We start from the raw sequence: 15,405 nt of genomic DNA on the forward strand, positions 1-15,405 counted from the left end.
AGCAATACACAAGGAAATGACCATATATTTTGTGAAAAACAGCTTTGAACATTGCCATGTTGAATTATTTTTTAATTGTAGAAAACGAAACAAAGTCTTGTAGATGACCCGATGAGAGAGCAGAATATTAAGACTCTATCTCAAAATTAACTTGTCTCAGGGGTGGTCCACAAGCTCTCTCCATTTGTATAGTTCTTAGAAGTTTATCTTTGAGTTGTTTTCTTTACTGTTCGGATTAACCATTATATCTTTTGTATAGAGAAAGTTTGTAATACTAGACACATCCTTTCTTTTTCCAATATGTCGCCATTATGAAGAAGTTTCTCAATATTTAGACACACACATATATGCATATATTCCTAAATAAGCAAACCTACCTTGGCATTCGGTAACCAATAAAATTACTGCAACTACAGCGTACAAAAAGAAAGCAATGAGAACGACAACAAAGGAACTAGATAGATGATGATCGTCCAACCAGTGTGATTCCCGGTAATTATCACCATAGATACTTACACTCACCATCAAACAAAATCCTACAGAATTATGAAACATAATTAAGTTAAACCTTACTTAATCATTTTAAGTATATAAATTATATAAAGCCATAGTGGGATATTCAATTGGTGATCTCTAGAAGTATGTTTTTAGTGTATTATTGTTGTTGTTTTCTTGTCTCGTCGTTCTGCTTGCATACATATGGCAATATTTTCCATAGTATGAGACTAATTGATTTTCTTTCATAAATTCTGTGGATAAGAAATACAAGCAACCTTTTTTTATCGTTTGTTCTTCTTAATGCTGTTAGTATTTACTTTTACTGCTTTAACTGAATGATGTCTTATGACAGTTAGAATACAGTTTTGAATACTAATATTGTACTAAAATACCTATATCAAGTCAGGAATATGACAGATGTTTCCATTCGTTCCGTTGGTTGTTTGATTTAGTCAGTTTTTATAGACTTCCTTTTTTTAAATTTACCTTGGAGTTCGTTATTTTTGTTATACTTTTATAGTAAAATGAGTTTTGTCCACATATCATTGTTTCATAATTATTTGTATTTTATAATAATAGATTACTAACCTATGTGCATATCTACATCTTCCTATCACGTTTTCTTGGTTCCTAATCTTAGAACAGAAATTTAGGCTGCATTTGTTAGCTGTATGAAGCTCAAGAGGTACTGAGGTGATATTTTTATTTTGGTATGATTGTATTTCTACAGTATGTGGAAAGTTTTAACAGGTATTTATATGACATGTCACATGTCTGTCAAACAAGTTTGAGTTTTTATGCCATCAATCGGTTTAATTGAATACTCATTTTTGAAAGTGCCTATAACGTTATGTTTTAACCAAGCCTTTTTATTAATATTGAAATGGTTTATTTCCTGAAATTTTGTTAGGAGTTTTCTACACAGGATAAACATCGGAATAAGGTACATTTGTAAATCTTTTTTTCATGACTTAAAATATACTCACCAGTCATCGTGCAAAATACTATGGTGGTAATACTGACTTTACTATTCTGCATTGTTTTTGTAACACATGTTAACAGTACAAACATTATCGAGGTAATCAAACCCATGCAACATGAAATACATTGAAACACTTGCGTTGAAATCAACCAAACTGTAAAAACGGTGGAGAAGAAAAGTTAAGGAAATACTGAAATAAAATTACAAAATGAGCTGAATAAATATTATAACATACATGTTAAGTTATCCAGAAAAGCGGTTCGGACGTATGAAATTTATAACGTGTTGTTTTTAATTTTTATTGAAATTGTTTTAAGTACTTTGATAGCTTTTTGTTTCTGTAAATTCATTCTTTATTTAACTTTGAAGATCATATTTACTGCAATGATATAATATGATGAATTTAATTTCGGTCTACCAATATTTGTGTCACAGTCGCTGTCATTATCTGACCCTTTAACAAATCGGGGTATACCAGTCACCAAACTACATACTACTGCATATTTGCAGTTAAACTACACCAGTCGTTCACTCTAGGTACACTCAGGTCAAAAGTTCAAAATGAAGTTAGAAGTAAATACCAAAAGTGTATGTTTTCTATGTTATGGAATAACACTTGCTGAATGATTTAGGGCAGTAAAAGTATAGTTTTACTACATTACTCCTCGACATTATGTTAATAGGAAGACATGACTGGAAGCGACCATCCGTTGGATGCAGAAGAATAGCAAAAAGTGGAACAAACATGGAATCCCTGCTCAATGCTAAAAATAACTATAGAAAAGCTAAGATAAGGCCAGGCTAAAAAGTCATGTAAAGGACGTCAACGGTCACAATAATTTCCGGTAATGCTTACCTGGGTAGACTTGTGGTGGAATATATTGGCTATGAGGAGGAGCACTTATACTAATGGAATGCTTTAAGTTGTCTGTCACAAGAAGTTTCCTCAAAGAAAAAAAAACCTAATAGATTTACTAGCTACTATAGAAATAGGGAAATAGATATAAGAAGTGGTATGAGTGCCAATGAGACAACTCTACATCCAAGTCACAATTTGTAAAAGTAAACCATTATAGGTCAAAGTACGGCCTTCAACACGGAGCCTAGGCTCACACCGAACAGCAAGCTATAAAGGGTCCCAAAAATGACTAGTGTAAAACCATTCAAACTGGAAAACCAACGGTCTAATCTATATAAAAAACGAGAAACACTTATGAACCACATCAACAAACGACAACCACTGAACATCAGGTTCCTGACTTAGGACAGGTGCAAACAAATGCAGGGGGTTTAAACGTTTTAATAGGCGCCAACCTTCACCCTACCTGAAACAACAGTGTAACATCACATAGAAAGACACACCATAAAATATCAATCGAAATGGCTTAACTCAATCAAAAGACATACCAACAAAAACAAGGGAACACACACTGAACGAACAAATTTGATCTATGACACAATGTAAATAGTTTAGTTATCATCATCTAGTTCTTGTTTATATTCTTGTCTTTCAAGTAAATAAGAATGTTTTGGTCCTCTGAATTTAAAAATAGAAAGGGTTTCTTCTGTGGCATAATGGACAAAGTAGTTCATCTTTAGCGATCACTACTTTGTCGAGTTCGAACCCCAACTCCGACCTTAATTTACAGCTATTACCAGGTTTCCTGTAGAATGTCGGTTGTTCTGTCAGGAATCGAAATCAAAACGGATTACAAATCTATCAAATAACATCCTTAGAATATTGATATATATAATCTGTCAGATTTCCCTTTAACATTTTCCAATTTTATCTTACATATTTGCTTAATTAACGGTTGGGCTACAAACTTCTTGCATAGTAGGTATATTGTCCGGCTGGGATCGTGTTTTTTTTCTAGTGATGTGATCGGGTTTTATCGAGTGTGACCACTTTTTTTCGAGTGAGTGAATATGATAAAAATGTAAACAAACAGACATCCATTCTGGTACGTGAAAAGGTGCTAGAACCTTATATAAAAGATCATACAAGGTTAATAAGTCTTTGTGATAAAAAGATATTATCAACCCTACATTAGTTTGTTTTAAAACGTTTTACCTTTCCCTACAATGGTTAATTCCAAAATATAAACTAAAGCCATTTTTATACACATACCAATGCAACTGTTAAAGGAAATGCATACATGGAATCTATATATACTTAGATATACAGACACTTTACAAAAATTCTAGATATTGCATTGATAAGGACATTTTGGAGAGTAAACTCATTTTTATATGTCCGTGTTTGTTCGAGAGCAGTCCGTGATCTTTTGAGTGCGTCCATGTTTTATCGAGTGAAAATATGTAATATGTCAGTGCCTTTGCGTTTAAAAATCAATGAAAAGGTTCAAATAAAGTACTTTCCAAAGCACGAAACCAATGCATTAAAATATTTTGATTATGCTGTATTAACACGTATATGTGCGGGATGTACAAGTAGACAACCACGTCCGGTCAGAATTGGGCGTGTGGAGAGAGTGCCACGCTGCGTGTTTAGCATTCTTGCAACAACTCTTTCAGATGGCCATTTGCAATATAAAATTTCTGTCCCTATCCAAGATAACCTCATTTTCCAGTGGCAGTCTAAATTTCCCGACTTTCATCCCGAACGGCCTCTATTACATCTATTGTATTTATTGTTAATTTGTTCTCGTCCTAAACATGCATGAAATATTTGCCACTGAACGTTAAGCAAAGAACAATTAATCATCCAAAATCATTGTTTATAAATTAAACATTATAAAGAAACTAAGGTTTCAACTCTTAGGCAAAGTTGAACCGTAGATGGATTTGGCTATTTTTAGGTCCCTTTTGGTCATATAGCTCTTCAACTGTTTCGGTTCTTATACATCCCTGGCTTTCAAATATATGAATTTGAGCGTTCGGGATGAAGGTAAATCCAGAAATGCGCTCCGGACGAAAGAAATTTATAAAGTGTTGTTTTAATTTTTTTATTAGATAGTCCATTCAATTCAAATGGTATTGTCACTGGAAATAGAACATGGGCGGATTAAGAATGTGTTTTTTGTTTTTTGTTATTGGAATATTTTTTTTCGGGGGGGGGGGGGGGAGGAGGCCTCTTTAAGTAGATTTTTTTTTACATGTATTTATATTGAATTTTTTTACTGTTTTGCCTTAGTTTTTAAAACTCAGGGGTTAATATATTATAAAACATTATTGACTGTAAAACAAAAGTAGCATGAAATAAGAATTGTATAGGTTATGAGTACCCTGTACTCCTGAATTCTAAAGACTGTTTTGAAAAAGACGCAATGATTTCTTATATATCGCAATACTGCAAGTTTATTGTAAAATGTTTTCAGTACAGACAATCAACATTTAATCGAAATTGGTTAAACTTGATCAGCATTGTTATATGTTTTTGTGACTTATTGGGAATATATAATATTGTTCTTCACTAAATTACAGTTATAAACTATAAGAAAAATCAATTTTAGAATGCCTTCTTTCTTATTCACATTTTCTTTCAAAAATACTGCACTCGAAAAAAACACGGACAATGTAAAACGCTGAATTTTAAGTGAAATTCAAGGAAATTGTGCGAACGCACAATAGTATTCAGAATAAGATGAACAATCACGAATAAAACTATCATACTTGCGAAATAGCAATAAATCGATCTGATCGCATGTAATATTACTCGAAATAACCTTATCTACACTCGAAAAAGTGGGTCCCGGTAAAGTGAGAAACGGAACAGAAACGAAACAGAGCGAAACGAAACGAAACAGAGCGAAACGAAACGAAACATGGCGAAACGAAACGAAACACAGCGAAACGAAACGAAACACGACGAAACGAAACGAAACATGTAAATTGAGAAACGAAACACTACGAAACGAAACAAAATCTGTATTTTGAGGAACGACATATAGAAAATCTTCCTGACGAGATATGTGCATAGCCGAAGACACCGAATATTCCATTCAACTTTGAAAAAATTACTCGTCATTTACATTGGTATCTTCGTGCATTAGTTGCAATTAGTCAACTTGTTTTGTTAAATGTGAGGCTTAGGTGCGCCAGCTATGCTACAGAGCCTGTTCTAATATCAAGGCTTCTTGTCACGTGCAACAATGAGGGAACATTGAAATTAGAATAGCTGTTACTGGGGATCGTCTGAATATCAGCCTCAAACAAAATTGGCCATTCTTACCTTTGTGACTAGGATTTTTATGTACCGCCTACGGTAGTGGGGCATAATCTTTTCTGGTCTGTGCTGCCGTCCGTCAGTCCGTCCGTCCAATACTAGGTTTATTCTGTTTGTTAAGATAGATTAAATTACAATAGAGTTGTGTTCATGTCAATTTAAAACACATGTTCATTATGACATGTTCTTTTTGAAATGTATGCCAAATTAGAAATTTGAACCATAATTTGCGATTCAATGAACATGCAAATTTGATATTTTAAGCGAGTCATACTGTCCTATGGATACTTAACACATGACATGAGTAAAATCTCTTTGTTCTTACTGTGCTATAATCTGGATAATGCACAGCAAAGGTGTGCATTTACTACCTCAGATATACTGCACAGTTCAAAAGTACTCTTACCTTTAGGGGCGGACGCTCGATTTTGAAAGGAGTGTAATTCCATATAAAATTTAAAAAATATCCCCGAGTGTACATGTAGCGAATATAAAAAAGAAGATGTGATATGATTGCCAATGAGGCAACTCTCCACAAGTGACAAAATGACATAGTAATTAACAACTATAGGTCACCGTACGGCCTTCAACAATAAGCAAAGCCCATATCGCATAGTCAGCTATAAAAGGCCCCGAAATGACGTACAAATTTAAAACAATTCAAACGAGAAAACTAACGGCCTAATTTATATACAAAAAATGAACGAAAAACAAATATGTAACACTTCAACAATTGACAACCACTGAATTACAGGCTCCTGACTGTGGTAACGAAATCCCTGGCTTAATAATTTACAAGTAATACATAGATTACGTTCGTTAAAATCAAAAACGTCACAACAGACACGGGCATAGCGAACGAGTTGTGAAATTCAAACACCATAAGATGGTGCCAATGGAACATCACCATCCAAAAAGGGAAAAATAACAATCGGGAACGAAAAATCGTCCCTTTTGTCGTAAATTTCGGCAGTATATTTAGAAAATTCCTGATTTTTTAACGAAAAAATATCATCAAGATAAAGGTAAGTGTTGTTGAATTTATCAGTTAAATGCAATTTTGACGGGTCTTTACTTAGTGTGGTCATAAACTATGATTCATAACAGTACAAAAACAAGTCTGTTATTAAAGGGGCGCAATTAGTGCCCATTGAAATACCTACAACCTGTCGATAAACTTTGTTGCCAAAACGTACATAAATATTATCAAGGGGAAATGAACAGCGTTAAATCATCTCATCCCACCTCCAGTAAGTATATCTAGCATATTTACCTTTCACATTAAAGAAGAAGGTTTTAAATGAATTGCAGCAAATATATTTGCATTCGGATTTACCAAACGACCATTTAAATAAATAAGAAAACTTTTGTTTGATAAGATTGTGTGGAGGTGTAGTGTAAAGAGTAGAAAAGTCAAAACTGTCAACAGAATTCAAAAGACCATCAAAAACATCTAATTTATTAAAATCATCCATTTTTTTTCACTCCAAAATAGACGATTTTATGCTAAAACATGATATGTTTTCCACTCAAAGGGTGGGACATAAAATATTTTATAATATTTTGTGTACAATGTACATCTGAAATCAGTGTTTCCCAGTCAAACCAGATAATAATATTTTTTTTGTAATATCTGCCGAAAAAGAAATGTATTTTAGAATATCCAAATAAATAAAATCTGATTTGGATTATAGTTTCGTGCTCAATGGAATTAATTACGACTATTTAGATATGTATGCCTTTTAAGTTTTGGGATCGAATTTAATGAGGAACATATTCAAGTTTGTATCAAAGCAGGTTTGGGGGATAAGCTACAGATCAATCAGATTTTGTTTAGAAGCGACATGTCTTTAAAATTGATACAGTTAAAAAAATGGAGGGAGGGTAAGTTAAAGATTGAAAAATGTAACATTATTTTCTGTTTACATATTAATATTTTTAATTTAGGTACATCTCCACATGGGAAGGTCGACTATTCATATGTATTATATATTGATAGAAACAAGTGTCTGTGTACATCTCTCTTTGGTTCATCTTCCTAGAATTATTGAGGGAAAGAAAGACAATAAATCTATACACAATAACCAGTTTAGTTATGATTTTTCATGCACCGATTCAAAAGTACACTCAACGAAACTAAAACTGTATGAAATGTAGGTTACACGTCAATAAGACAGCAACCAAACGACAAGAACAAACTAAGGACATCTAGAAGGCAACTTATAGTATAATTTAAACAATAGATAGGTGTCTACACAATATGTCCATTTCTAATTCGTCACTATAACATATTCTAGTTTGTATTCGTTTCTTCTTTGTTTTTAAGTTTCAAAGATTTTTTATTATGGCAGTCCATGACCATGATAACATTCTTCTTCATTCATTTTGTTGCAAATCAGGCAAGACATAATCTCGTTTAATACAAGTTCAATTCATATAAACCTTTTAAACTAATTACAACAGGTACCATCGACTTCAACTGTATGGAGATGCCGTATGTACTTCGTAACTTATCTTTTGAAAATGTGGTAGATACTATTCCTAGTAACACGCGTCTGTCAAGATAAATGGCGAATAACAAAACACAATATTCGGTACCGTAAGTTTAAAAAAGAAAGTAGAACATGACGAGTCGAACATACAATATTGTATGAATAAAAGGAGAAAGTGACTGTGCTCCAGTACCACTTTAGATCACAAAGTCACGATTAAAAATTGCCTCGGGTCACCAGGTCACTTTTAAGCAAACTATTCAGTTCTAAACTGATTTGATTCTCGGTTTAAACATTTTAAAGGTCACATGTACTTTCAAAAGAGACGTCAGGTCGCAACGTGGTCAATCCCCCCTTTGACGTCCCAGGTCGGACTTGACAATGTTGTAGCCACATATAGGGTGAATGCATCCAACTTAAACATTTGGATCCTACTACCTAAAGTTATGTATGGCAAAGTGTCCATACCATTTACATATTTTGGCTATGGTTATTTCACTTGGGATATGTACATGTAAGTGTTTCATTCATGAATCAAATACCTTTCTTGGCACAAACTCATAAACAATAAATTATAAAAACCTATTGCAGATTATTGCATATACAATGATATTAACAGACGTGATCGAATGAAAAGTTATACATACTAATATATCATAATATTATTAATGATAACAATGTGTGGGACTATAAAGCACAGAAAAATACAAAGCACAATAGAACTGGTATGTAATGCGTTCTTTCTAGTGCGTCAATCAGTGAAGTTAATTCCAGTGTGTAATGCGTGTTCGAATAAACCGTTAATCACACGTTCTCTTTGGATTAAACGAGATCTTTTGTATACATATATGAAAAAAAAGCAGAGACAGATCCAGAGTTTAAGGAAAGGGGGAGGCATAATTGTCCAAAAAGATAATCAATCCACCAATGTTGTTTTTTTGACGATTTTTAAGCAAACGATTAGATGATATCAATCAAAAGGGCCCTCTAAACCCACAATGATCTTCGGCTATATCAGGAAGATTTTCTATAGGTCGTTCCTCAAAATACAGATTTTGTTTCGTTTCGTTGTGTTTCGTTTCTCAATTTACATGTTTCGTTTCGTTTCGTCGTGTTTCGTTTCGTTTCGCCATGTTTCGTTTCGTTTCGCCATGTTTCGTTTCGTTTCGCTCTGTTTCGTTTCTGTTCCGTTTCTCACTTTACCGGGACCCCGAAAAAGTGGACCAATTCACTTGAAAAAACTTGATCTAAGCCGGACATTATACCTATCGTGTTCTTTCGTAACATAACAAAATAAAATGTCGTAAAAGAAAGGCGAAAGATACCAAAGGTGCATTCAAACTTATATGTCGAAAATAAACTGACAACGTAATGGAAAAAAAAAGACTTTTTTTTAATTTGAAATATTAGCATTAGTACTTAGATATTCGCCAAGTCCTTGACTAAAAGATGTTTTACTTCAGGATGTCCTATAGAAAGATTATAATGTTGAGTAAGGCCTTGACTCATATCTAATTTTACCAAAACTAAGTGTGAAATGGCGTGACGTAAATGTCCAGATTATCTTAGTCGGAAAGAACCCAATACTCAGACAGTTTTTCCATTTTTTGTATATTACTTAAATGGAAGATATGAAGGCCTAAATCAGATATAAAAACTCATAAAAGATACCAGGCTGATAATTTGGTACGCCAGACGCACGTTTTTACATAAGACTCACCAGTGGCCCTCGAATGAAAGCAGTTCGAAGGCCAAATCGACAACGAAGTTAAAGAACATTAAAAACCGAAAATTCCGAAAAGTTGTGCCAGTTTACGACTTAGGAAAACTATATGCCTGGGGGTAGACAAACCTAAGTGTTTCGAATAATTCAACATTTTATAAACAGTAAATTTACATAAAAATGAACAAATCAATAATATTCCATGTCAACACAAATGTTTAATAATATATATGTATATAAGGCATACTGAAATACATTACTGGTGTCCAAAAGGGAAATGTGTTGTAAAGAGCTGATGCATTTTATAACAATCATTATTATCAAATTTCACAGTTCTGAGCTTGCGAAAAGGTGCAATACAGGGTGGTAGATTAGGTCTACATATCTCATCCTCAATGCATAAATTTGAAAGAATAATTGATAAACCTGTGACGATACAATTACAAACCTGGTGTATCTCCTGTTTTGTCATAAATACTCTCACAGCACGAAAATTGTCTTTCGTCATAACAATATTTCCAAAGACCTTGACGCGAAGAATCAGAATTTGACCATGCCGCTGTTCCTACGCCAAATGCTTGAAGGACAACAGCCACAGGTATCAGAAAAAAAGCTATTCGCACGGCTATTGAACATTCGATAAAGTTGTCTATTCCTTGGCACAAGGCGCCTGCAATTGTCATTCTTAAAGTCAAATATGTCAGTTCATGTTAATTTTCAAAACATTACTTAGAAAATATGAGTGCGCAATAAATTCAATATATGTTTAAATCTTCCTGGTTGTTGATTTGTTTACGTTGGCAACATGCACTATTGAAATCCAATCAGTCATTATTTTATCTAAATTAAGCACCAATAGATGACAACAATAGATTTACATCAATAAATAAACTTGTGTTGGTAAATTGGAATGGAAATGGCCAGGTGATCATATGTGATGTACGTAATGTAATAACTAATGAATGAGGTTTTTAGGAACGAATTCAAATGACAATGTATTGTATACAGATTTACGAGTAGAATTAATGGAAGAATAACACTTATAAATGTATATATGTTAATGATACCGAGAGCTCTATCAATTTTGAATTAGTCAATAGTGAGATCGAATTTGTTAAAGAATGTGAAATTTTAGTCAGTACCCGAAAATGTTTTGAATGCATTGCATGATGTATTTAGATAAAAGGGAATGTAGATGTAATCAGTTGAAAATCATAGCGATTGAGTTGAAATTGATATTTTACCAATACTTCTGTATTATTCCGAAGCTTGAAATATTAGGAAACAGGCATAAATATGACATGAACAGATATATGTCATTAAACGATGTGAATGCGGTTTTTTTTTTTAAATACTTAACAAAACTTAATGTTCCATCTGTACATTTTTTTTCGGTTTTCGTATTTTCTTTTTTGGCGAGCGAACATCTGTCTTCAATTAATACAAGTATATTTTAAGATAGTACCAATATGTTCTCGTGGGAGTTTTTACGGAGATACAACTCCACGATAAATAACAATGGTTCACATGAAAGCATCCGACAAGTCATATGACGATGGGGCTGATAGCTAAGTATTGATAAAAGACACGATATCAACTTATTTGTAGATACAATACAACATAGATTTTCAAAACATGTTTGATTGTCAATAAAACAAAATATCCATTAGTTTTTTGTCTCTTTTGTTCCAACACTACCATTCGTCATTATCATACATGAAATTATTTCAAAAATGTTGTATTCGTTTTTGTTCATAAATGTAAAAAAAAAATGTATGAACCTGGAATTTTGCTAGGTATTTCTAAAATATGAACTTCATTTACATAAAAAAAAAACCATGTATATCAATCAAATTGGTAATTATAAATGCATAGCTATATCTGAAATATTAAATAATAATAATAATGTATCATACATTTGTAGCTGCTTAAAATATTATTAAAGAAAACGTCATCAAGACAGTGACTAAACAACGCAAATGAAGCAAAATTAGACATCGTCATACGTCCTCGAACATTTGAACGCACAACAAACGACAAATTCGAAATCGCCCATTAACATTTTATACAGAAATTCAACGGTGACAAATAATTATCAACACCAAATTATCAGTAAAAATATGAAAAACAGCAATTACTGATGTAATACTGGACACCTGAATACCACACAACTTAAACTTATATTTTCTGAAACATCCGACAATAATGCTCAATAATATCCGAAAAAAACTCCATAATTTGACTTTAAAGTTGTACCAAACACCTTGACAAAAATTAATTTGGCTCGTTAAATTTTCATAAAAGTTCGACAAAATATTTACTTTGACCCTTTGACAGAAATATTAAAATTAAAAAAAAAATCTAGAGCCAAAAAATTTCATTGGATATATTGCATTTTGACAAACACTAATTTTGATCATTAATAAGCTAAATATTTCCTTAACAATAGAACGTGATTAAAACGTTCAGCTGATATCCCTGTAGTGTTATGTACCACCTTAAAAAGGTATAGGGCAAACGTCCCAATAATAGATAGTTTTTTCTTTCACTTGAGTTTCGGCTACTGTGCTCCTGAATTGCTTTTATAATACACAGCCATTTATTATATAAGAAGAGCACAATTTAAAATAGCAACAACAGAAACAGTCTATATACATAAAACAAAATAGATAACAATTTAATTTGTACGCTTAAGTATCAATAATCGAATATAAAGACTTCCCAAAAATTGAGAAAATAAATATCAAACAAGATGTTAGTTTTGCTTAATCATTTGTTAATAAGTTTATTCACCTTAATTTGTTAACAAAAAATAAAAGAAAAACTCTTTTACTTTTGTTAAAGGAAAAGCCATTCATATAAATTTTTGAAATACCATACATTTTTGTCGATTACAAGATGCTTCCATAACAAGTCTCAATTGTTGAAAAATCAAACGAAAGACTTGATCAATTCATTCACAAATACTAAATCAATGATATCAAATATATTTAGTATGGAAATATTTTATTCATAGAAATCCTTTTATGCACCTGATGAGAGGAATGCAAACATATTACGTTAACATAATAAAAATGAATTAATCATAGATATTATTTGACTGGAAAAACTACTGTATTGCTGCTGTTTCAGCCAATTGTCGATGACCTTCCAGAAATGATTGCAAAGAATATCAACAAAGATGTTACTCAAGTTCTAATTATGAATAGCTATTTTCAGTATTTTATGTCGTATTTAACTAGGTGGTTTTTAACGACCTTGACTGGCTGGTAAGCCCTCGCACGGTCGGCTCGGTGCCCGAAGGCGTTTGGTGAGCATTTAATATTTTGTTGTTGTCGTTAAGCTGGAAAAGGCGGCCATTTTGGTTTTGCTGGTTCGATTTCTTTTGTTGACTATTTTGAGTTTGGTTTGTTGTTTACTTTACAACGGCTGCTTCCAGGGCCAGGTTGATCAGCTGGGCAGTCCGCTAACCATGCACGTCGATGTTTTAATGGTGGATGAGTCGTGGATACAGTTCTAGATGTCTACAGGAAACCTGTTCAAGGTGGTCTGCAGATATCGGTTAGTGCTGTCACAAACGAATAGTCCTTTACCAAAAACCTCGGATACAGGGTTCTCGGACGTCAGCGCGACATTACACTCCCCCATCCACAACGGGTTTTAGAGTGCATGCTGACGCGTCCAATATTAACTTGTTGTACTGTACGGCGTTGAGTTAGTTTACTGACTGTAGACGTAAAGTCGTTGAACCAACTGGTCAGCGTAACATCTTGTACCTAGCAGATAATAAGGAGCTGATCCAGCACGTCCGTTCATCTGTAAGGACTGAGAAGTGACTGACGTGAAAGTGTCGTAACTACACCACCTATACCTATATATATATTTATCTTACCTTCTATACAGTTCTAGGAATATTATTGGTTAAAAGCGACCGCGTGGAGATCGTGTATATTTCATATGGGGTTAGAAAGCGTGGTTTATTTTAATACACGGTTAGTAGTGGTGTTACGTCCCTTTATAAAAATAACACGGCGTCGAGGAAAAATCTGAAACGATTCACCCAGACAACATATGAAGAAATTGATGATGAACGATTGAAATAAATGTAGAAAACACATTAAAAGCTAACAAATAGTTGCAGTTGGCATTTGTTTTTGTATAGACCAATGAAAGTAGGTTATTTAAATTGAAGACTTGATCACTTTGATGAGACATTAGTCGAAATGCCACATGTTAAGATAGTCGGCAAGCTAAATTCGTTACACAGTGTGCTAGTGACCTAATACGATATATATGGGCTCAGTAAATTCCATATGGGGTGAAAGCGAACCCATATGGAATTTACTGACCCCATATATATCGTATTAGGTCACTAGCCAATTGTGTAACTAATATATATAAAGTGCCTAGAAAATCGACTTAACAATGTTATTGTAGATCTGATTTTTTACTTCCTCCCCGAGCGGGGCTGTAGCCCGTACTTTTCACTTCTACCTTCTACGACAACACCGCCTAGCATTGCGCAGACGCCTTATACCGTCCTCTAACTATAGCTTATAAAATCAGCCTTCGTTTCGGGAGGTGTTACTTTCTCGTAGGTATTAAACAAGGACATCTAACACAATACATGAAATATATTTAAGTGTACAGAAATGATCATCTACTCTTCTGTTCAGTAGATTACAGGATGCTATTCTATTTTTGAAGCATACAATCACTATGAATTAAAATGAGATATGTCTGCCTATGTGTAGTGACAACTTTAAATTATACCTTGTCCATCGGATTTCTTATAATTAAGAAACACCAGACCTTAGAATATTTATAAAGTGCCTAGAAAATCGACCTAACAAAGTTAGAGTATATATGTAGGACTCTAAAGTGCGATGGGGACGCTAAAGTGCGATGGTCACGCTAAAGTGCGATGGTCTGCGCTTAAGTCCGATGGTCTGCGAAAGTATAGACGTAAGAAACGTAGTCGGATTATGACGTTAACAGTTGTTTATACAAACCAAAAATGAATATGCCGGAAGACAACTTTTAAATCAAATGTCCATGACTTAATTTCAGACCTAACCGTGTTTTGTCGGCTGAAGCAAATGTGTTTTTTTTTGGGGGGTGTTGGAAGAAGGACTTGTGTCCTGCAGTCGACCATTTTACTATATAGATACAAAATAGTATATGCATAGGTATCCTGTATTCTGCTTCTATTGGAAGCGAACGGATACATTTAAATCATTGTTTACGTTGCAGTTTACTTTGCGGTTCCCATCAAAATATTGCCGATTTTATTGAAATGTAACGTCGGTAAAATAAAGGTACATGTTTTTTAAGCGTAAATTATAAATTGTCAGCTAAAACATAGCTTGTTCAATGTAGGAAAATATGACATGTATTTGTGAAAAAGGAGAAAGCTCGGCGAATATCGCATGTTTCTCGCATTTAAGCTTGAAGCCTTGTATCAATAAATACTAACTTACTTATTCCGACAATGAATGCATTTTGTATTTGTAATTTACAA

General features: G+C 33.4%; 1 long non-coding RNA gene across 1 annotated transcript; it reads right to left on the reverse strand.

Moving 5' to 3' along the window:
• Positions 1-4,559: 4,559 nt before the first annotated feature.
• LOC127730794 (uncharacterized) lies at positions 4,560-10,323 on the reverse strand. The gene is made up of 2 exons (XR_007995303.1): positions 9,371-10,323; positions 4,560-5,179 (listed from the first exon to the last, which is right to left on the reverse strand). It is a non-coding gene; the product is annotated as an uncharacterized LOC127730794 (long non-coding RNA).
• Positions 10,324-15,405: the final 5,082 nt, after the last annotated feature.

The sequence above is a fragment of the Mytilus californianus genome, unplaced genomic scaffold, assembly GCF_021869535.1.
Source record: "Mytilus californianus isolate M0D057914Y unplaced genomic scaffold, xbMytCali1.0.p SCAF_2, whole genome shotgun sequence".
Lineage (NCBI taxonomy): Eukaryota > Metazoa > Mollusca > Bivalvia > Mytilida > Mytilidae > Mytilus > Mytilus californianus.